This window comes from Microtus ochrogaster, unplaced genomic scaffold (genome assembly GCF_000317375.1).
Source record: "Microtus ochrogaster isolate Prairie Vole_2 unplaced genomic scaffold, MicOch1.0 UNK28, whole genome shotgun sequence".
Lineage (NCBI taxonomy): Eukaryota > Metazoa > Chordata > Mammalia > Rodentia > Cricetidae > Microtus > Microtus ochrogaster.
In genome coordinates, this window is record NW_004949126.1 from 830,977 (window position 1) to 837,967 (window position 6,991).

The following is a 6,991-nucleotide window of genomic DNA, read 5'->3' on the forward strand; positions in this document are numbered from 1 at the left end:
ATTGTCAATCTTAGTGTTCATGCTACTGGTATTATATTTAGGAAGTAGTCTCCTGTGCCAATGTGTTTAAAGCTACTTCCCACTTTCTCTTCTATCAGGCTCAGTGTAACTGGATATATGTTGAGGTCTTTGATCCACTTGGTCTTGAGTTTAGTGCAGAGCAATAAATATGGATCTATTTGCATTCTTCTACATGTTGACATCCAGTTATGCCAGTACCATTGGTTGATAATGTTTTCTTTTTTTCCATTGTACAGTTTTGGCTTCTTTGTCAAAAATCAGATGTTCATAGGTGTGTGGATTAATGTCAGGGTCTTCAGTTATATTCTACTGATCCACATGTCTGTTTTTATGTCAGTACCAAGCTGACTTCATTACTGTAGCTCTATAATAGAGCTTGAAGTCAGGGATGGTCATGCCTCCAGAAGTTCCTTTATTGTACAGTTCCTTTATTGTAAAATCTAAAACTTGTTTTAGATATCCTAAGTATTTTATTTTTCCATATGAAGTTGAGTATTGTTCTTTTGGGGGTCTGTGAAGAATTGTGTTGGGATTTTGATGGGGATTGCATTGAATCTGTAGATTGCTTTTAGTAAGATTGACATTTTTATTATGTTAATCCTACCTACCCAAGAGCATGGAACATATTTCCGTTTTCTCATATCTTCTTCAATTCCCTTCTTGTTCTTAAACTTAAAGTTCTTGTCATACAGGTCTTTAACATGTTTGGTTAGAGTTATCTCAAGATATTTTATATTATTTGTAGCCCTTGTAAAGGGTGATGTTTCTCTGATTTCTTTCTCAGGCTGTTTATCATTTGTATATAGGAGGGTTGCTGATTTATTTGAGTTAATCTTGCATCCCACCACCTGATAAGGTGTTTATCAGGTGTAGGAGTTTCCGGGTAGAGTTTTGGGGGTCACTAATGTATACTATCATATCATTGGCAAATAGCAATAGTTCGATTTCTTCCTTTCCAATTAGTATCCTCCTGATCTCCTTTTGTTGTCTTATTGCTCTAGCTAGAAATTTGAGTACTATATTGAATAGACATGAAGAAAGTGGGTAGCCTTGTCTTTTTCCTGATTTTAGTGGGATCACTTTGAATTTCTCTCTGTTTAATTTGATGTTGGTTGTTGGCTTGCTGTATACTACTTTTTTTTTATTATGTTTAGATATGTTCTTTTTATCCCTGATCACTCCAAGACCTTTATCATGAAAGGGTGTTAGATTATGTAGAAGGCTTTCCCAACATCTAATGAAATGATTATCGTTTTTTTTTTCTTTCAGTTTGTTTATATGGTGGACTACATTGATAGACTTTCATATGTTTTACCAACCTTGCATCTCTGGGATGAAGCCTACTTGGTCATAGTAGATGATTTTTATATATGTTCTTGGATTCAGTTTGCCAGTATTTTGAATTAATTGTTTTTGAGTATTTTTGCATCAATGTTCATGAGGGAGATTGTCTGTAACTCTTTTTTTGTTGTTGTTGTTTCATCTTTGTGTGGTTTGGGTATCAGAGTAACTGTGGCCTCATAAAAAATATGGTAATGTTCCTTCTGTTTGTATTGTGTGGAACAATTTGAGGAGTATTGGTATTAGCTCTTCTTTGAATTCTGGCAGGATTCTGTGCTGAAACCACCTAGCTCTGGGCTTCTTGTTGTTGTGGGAGACTTTTTATGAGTGTTTCTATTTCCTTCGGGGTAATAGGTCTATTTAAATTGTTTACCTGATCTTGCTTAAATTTTGGTATGTGGTACTTATCCAGAAAATTGTCCATGTCTTTAAGATTTTCCAATTTCGTGGAGTACAGGTTTGGAGGTATGATCTGACAATTCTCTGGATTTTTCTCAGTGTCTGTTATGTCTCCCTTTTCATTTCTGATTTTGTTAATTTGGATATTATCTCTCTCTTTCTGCCTTTTGATTAGTTTGAATAGGGGTTTGCCAATCTTGTTGATCTTTTCAAAGCACCAACTCTTTGTTTCATTAATTCTCTGTATTGCTTTTTGTTTCTATTTTATTGATTTCAGTCCTGAATTTGATTATTTCATGCTACCTACTTCTACTGGAGCTTTTTTTATTTTGGAGCTTTTATGTGTGCTCTTAAGTTGCTAGTGTGAGAGTTCTCCAAATTCTTTATGTGTACACTTAGTACTATGAACATTCTTCTTAGCACTGCTTTCATAGTGTCCCATAAATCTGAGTATGTTGTGTACTCAATTTAATTGAAATCTAGAAAGTATTTAAACTCTTCATTGATACAGTCATAATTCAGATGAGAATTTATCAGTTTTTATTGAGTTTGCAGGCTTTCTGTAGTTTGTATTGTGGAATTCTAACTTTAATCCATGGTGATCTGATAAGTGGGGCTTATTCCATTTTTTTTTTTTTATCTATTGAGATTTACCTTGTGACCAAGTATGTGGTTAGTTTTTGAGAAGGTTCCCTTAGGTGCAGAGAAGGTATATTCTATTGTGTTTGGGTAAAATGTTCTATGGATCTTTGTTAAGTCCAATTCAATCATAACATCTATTAGTTCTCTTATTTTGCTAAGTTTCTATCCTGTCTAGTGGTACAAGTGGGGTATTAAATCTCCCACTCTTAGTCTGTGGGGTTTGATGTGTGATTTAAGCTTTAGTAATGTTTCTTTTATTTGAGGCCTAGATGTTCAGAATTGAAATTTTCTTTTTGAATTTTTCCTGTGATGAATATGAAATGCTTTTCTCATCTTTTTTTGATTAGTTTTAGCTTGAAGTCTATTTTGTTAGATGTTAGGATAGCTATACCAGCTTATTTCTTATGTTCATTTGATTGTAAAATCTTTTACCAAACCTTTACTTTGAGGTTGTATCTGTCTTTGAAGATGAGGTGTGTTTCTTATATGCAGCAGAAGGATAGATCCCGCTTTCATATCCATTGTTTTAGTCTGTATCTTTTTGTAGATTAATTGAGTCCACTGAAATTAATGACCAGTGATTATTAGTTCCTGTTATTTCTTGTTTTTGATGGTGGTGGTACTAGTGTTTTAGTTTTTGTTGGTGGTAATGTTATTGTGTGTCCTTTTCTGTTCTTTGGGATTTGCTGCGGTGAGATCACTCTATTGCCTGTGCTTTTGTGCCTGTAGCTGACTTCCTCATATTGGAGTTTTCCTTCTAGTACTTTGTGGAGGGCTGGGTTTGTAGTTATTGTTTAAATCTGCTTCTGTCATGGAATATCTTGCTTCTCTGTCTACAATGATTTTGTAGACAGAGTTTTGCTGGGTGTAGTAGTCTGGACTGGCATCTGTGGTCTCTTAATGTCTGCAAAATGTCTGTCCAGGACCTTCTGGCTTTCATGGTTTCCATTGAGAAGTCAGATGTAATTCTGCCTTTACATGTTAGCTGTTTGTTTTTCTTTGTAGTTCTTAGTATTCTTTCTTTATTCTGTATGTTAGTGTTTTGATTATAACGTGGAGAGAGACTTTTGGGTAGGTCCAGCCTATTTGGGGTTCTGTAAGCTTCTTGTATCTTTTTAGGCTTGGAGTTTTTTCTATGACTTTGTTGAATATATTTTCCAGACCTTTGAGCTGGAATTCTCCTTTTTCTATCCCTATTATTTTTAGGTTTGATCTTTTCATGGTGTTCCAGATTTCCTGGAAGTTTTGTGTTAAGAATTTGTTAGATTTAACATTCTCTTTGAACAACGAACCTATTTTCAAAGCCTGAGATTCTCTCTTCCATTTCTTGCATTCTGTTGGTTATTCTTGCTTCTTTAGTTCCTGTTTATTTACCCAAATTTTCCATTTCTAGAATCCCCTTGGTTTGTGTTTTCTTTATTGCCTCTATTTCAATTTCCAAGTCTTGAACTGTTTCCTTCACCTGTTTGATTGCTTTTTCTTGGCTTTCCCTTATGGGATTTATTGACTTCTTCCAATTTTTTGTTTGTCTTTTCCTTGATTTCTTTAAGGGGATTTATCATTTCCTTTGTAAGGGTCTCTGTCATCTTTATAAAGCTATTTTAAGGTCATTTATTTCCTGTTTCACCTGTGTTGGAATGTTCACGTCTTGCTGTTGTACAACCACTAGGTACTGGTGGTGCCACATTGCTCTTTATGTACTGAATGTATTCTTCCACTGCCATCTATCCATCTCTTTTCTAATTGGTGCAAGCAGTGGTTGTGTCTCTAGGGGCTGCTGATCTCGAGCAGGATGTTTGACCATGGGGAAGGCGATGGATTCACTGGGTTTGGGTGGCAGAGTGGGTCTTACAGGTTACAGTGTCCAGTGATTGGGGGGTGGTAATAGAGCATCCTGTCAGCACGACTCTTACCTGCTAGTTGGCTACTGGGGATGAGATGGGAGGGCGAAGGGCAGGGAATGTGCCCTGGGGCTTAGGACCTAGGGATTAGGGTAGTTTAGCTGGGAGACCTGTCGCTCACTTCTTCCAATTGGTGCAGGCAGTGCTTCTGTTTCTAGGGACTGTGATCTTGAGCTGGATGTTTGGCCAGGAGAAGGGTGATAGGCTCAGTGGGTTTGGGGGATAGAGTGGGTTTTGTAGGTTCTCAGTGAACTTTCATTGTAAATTCATTTGTTAATAATGTACGGATGAGGGTCTTACCTTTGAATGACATTTCTAGAAGGTAGCAGAGCTAACTAGACAATAGCTTTACTGACTCCACTGTAGCTCAATATGACAGTTTTAATAATTATCAAAAGTTATTCCAATTATCTTTAAAAGTTTTTTTTTCCATAAATATGCCAGCAGTGGTAACTCAAAGCTTTGATAGATTGCTAGAAGGTCAGCGGCATAGTGAATTCTCAGAATGTGTCAGGTCATGGTCTCAGCTCACAGCAGAGAAAAAGTTTTTAAAATAACAAGCGAATAGTGGAAACTATTGACTGGGATGCAGAAAGCAGCACTCCACCATAAAAAATTGTCCTCATACACGAGAGTTAAGAGTTGGGAGGCAAGAAGTTTGAGAAATGTGATAATTCAGGGGCCTCCAAGGATCTCTCCAAATTTCAATATTTCTGTGGAATAATGCTTTTTTACACTGTAAAGATTTGTCACTTGTATTGGTTTAGTAAAACACTGATTGGCCAGTTGCCAGGTAGGAAGTATATGTGGGGCGACCAGACAAGGAGAATTCTGGGAAGAGGAAAGGCTCAGTCTGCAGTTGCCACTCAGATGCAGAGGAAGCAAGATGAAAACGCTGCACTGAAAAAAGGTACCAAGTCACATGGTTAAACATAGATAAAAATTATGTGTTAATTTAAGTTGTAAGAGCTAGCTGATAATAAGCCTGAGCTAAGAGGCCGAACAGTTTATAATTAATATAAGCCTCTGTGTGTTTCTTTGGGACTGACTGGCTTCAGGACTAGGAGGGACAGAAATTTCCATATACCTAACACTACATTAACCAAAGAACTATAATCTAATGATTTAGTAAGTTGGTTGTACGGCAGATGCATACAAACTGAACTCAACCACTGAGACTACAGATATTTAGCCTTCTTGTCATCGGTTCTCTCCTAGACATTCCCTTGTCTTTTCTCTTTCTTCCTTTATGTTTGTGTCCAAATGTATATTTGTGTACCACATATATGTCCAGTATCCTAAAAGTAAAAAAAAAAAGGTGTGAGATCACCTAGAATTGAAGTTAAGGACAGTTGTGCACCACCATGTGGGGCTAGAAATTGAACCCCAGTTCTTCCAAGAGTAGAAAAAATTCAGAACTGCTGAGCCATCTCTCCAGCCCCATCTTTTTTTAGCACTCTTCCATCACATAAAAGTCAAGCAGTTCATCCATTTGGGTTGTTTGTTGCATAAATCCTCTGTCCTAACAGTCAAAAGCAAATTAACTTTAGTATTGAGCTGAGTTTGGCTGCACGTGTTTGTAGGTTCATAAAATTCGGAGTCAGACAAATCAGTACTGCCGAGTGGCAGAGTAATCCGTGCAATATAGAGAAATCTCATCAAATACAAATAAACATATGTTGTGTGGAACATGGGGTCATCTCCTAGGATTCTAGCTATAAGGATCATAAAGCTGGAGAATCATAAATTCAATGCCAGCCCTTATTTATTTATTTATAGACAGGGTTTCTCTGTACAGCTTCACTATCTGACCAGGGCCTTACTTTCAACATGTAAGTAAGAGAATTTGGACATTAGCTTATTGATAGATACTAATCTAATATGTGAGGAGCTGTCTTCAAACCCAAGTTCCACAAAAACGAGGAAAGAGAGATCTCACTTTAGTGGTTTAGAGAAGATAAAAAGACTTGTATAGCTACTTATTCCTACAAGTATTCCTGGAAATCATGACAAAAGTACAGCTTTTCAAATGCTCCTGATAAAAATCAATTTGAGTGCTCTCAACATGGCTGCTGCTGTCAGCCCTGGACCATTTCTAGCCATTTGTTGCTAACAAGAAACCTGTGATTTTTCAGCAGGAAAGCTCAGATGACACCGCGATTCAGCTCTAGTTCTGAAGTTTCAAGTTTGGTACTGTTTCCTGATTAAACTGTAGAATCAAAGCTCTAATGTTGTTTGAACTAAACGAAGTGTTGCCATGTGTAAACTGACAAGGTCCTTTTAGTCTTTTACGCCTCCCCAGGTGCCGTCAATTACAGAAAGCTCTGTGTATAGAATGGCATGAAAGAGCCTGTAAGTTTTATAAGGAATGTATTCCGTTGTAACTTCCATTACAGCACCAGGGCGGCAGTCCTTGCCTTTACCTAGACCAGTCTGTGATCGCGGTTATTCCCCAACCCTGACAGGAACTTACCTTCCATTTCCTTACAGTATTCCTGCCTGCTCTCATCTAGACCCATGCACGCTTGTTTCCTGGTTTCTCAGCTTAGGAACAAATGCAAACGGCTACTGAAAATCATCATTGGCAACACAATACTTTTAAGGGCTAAACTGAAAACCAAAGTTAGCTGAGGGTACATGACAAACTACACCTTCATGAAGACCTTCTGTTTAACCTAAGGGGATGT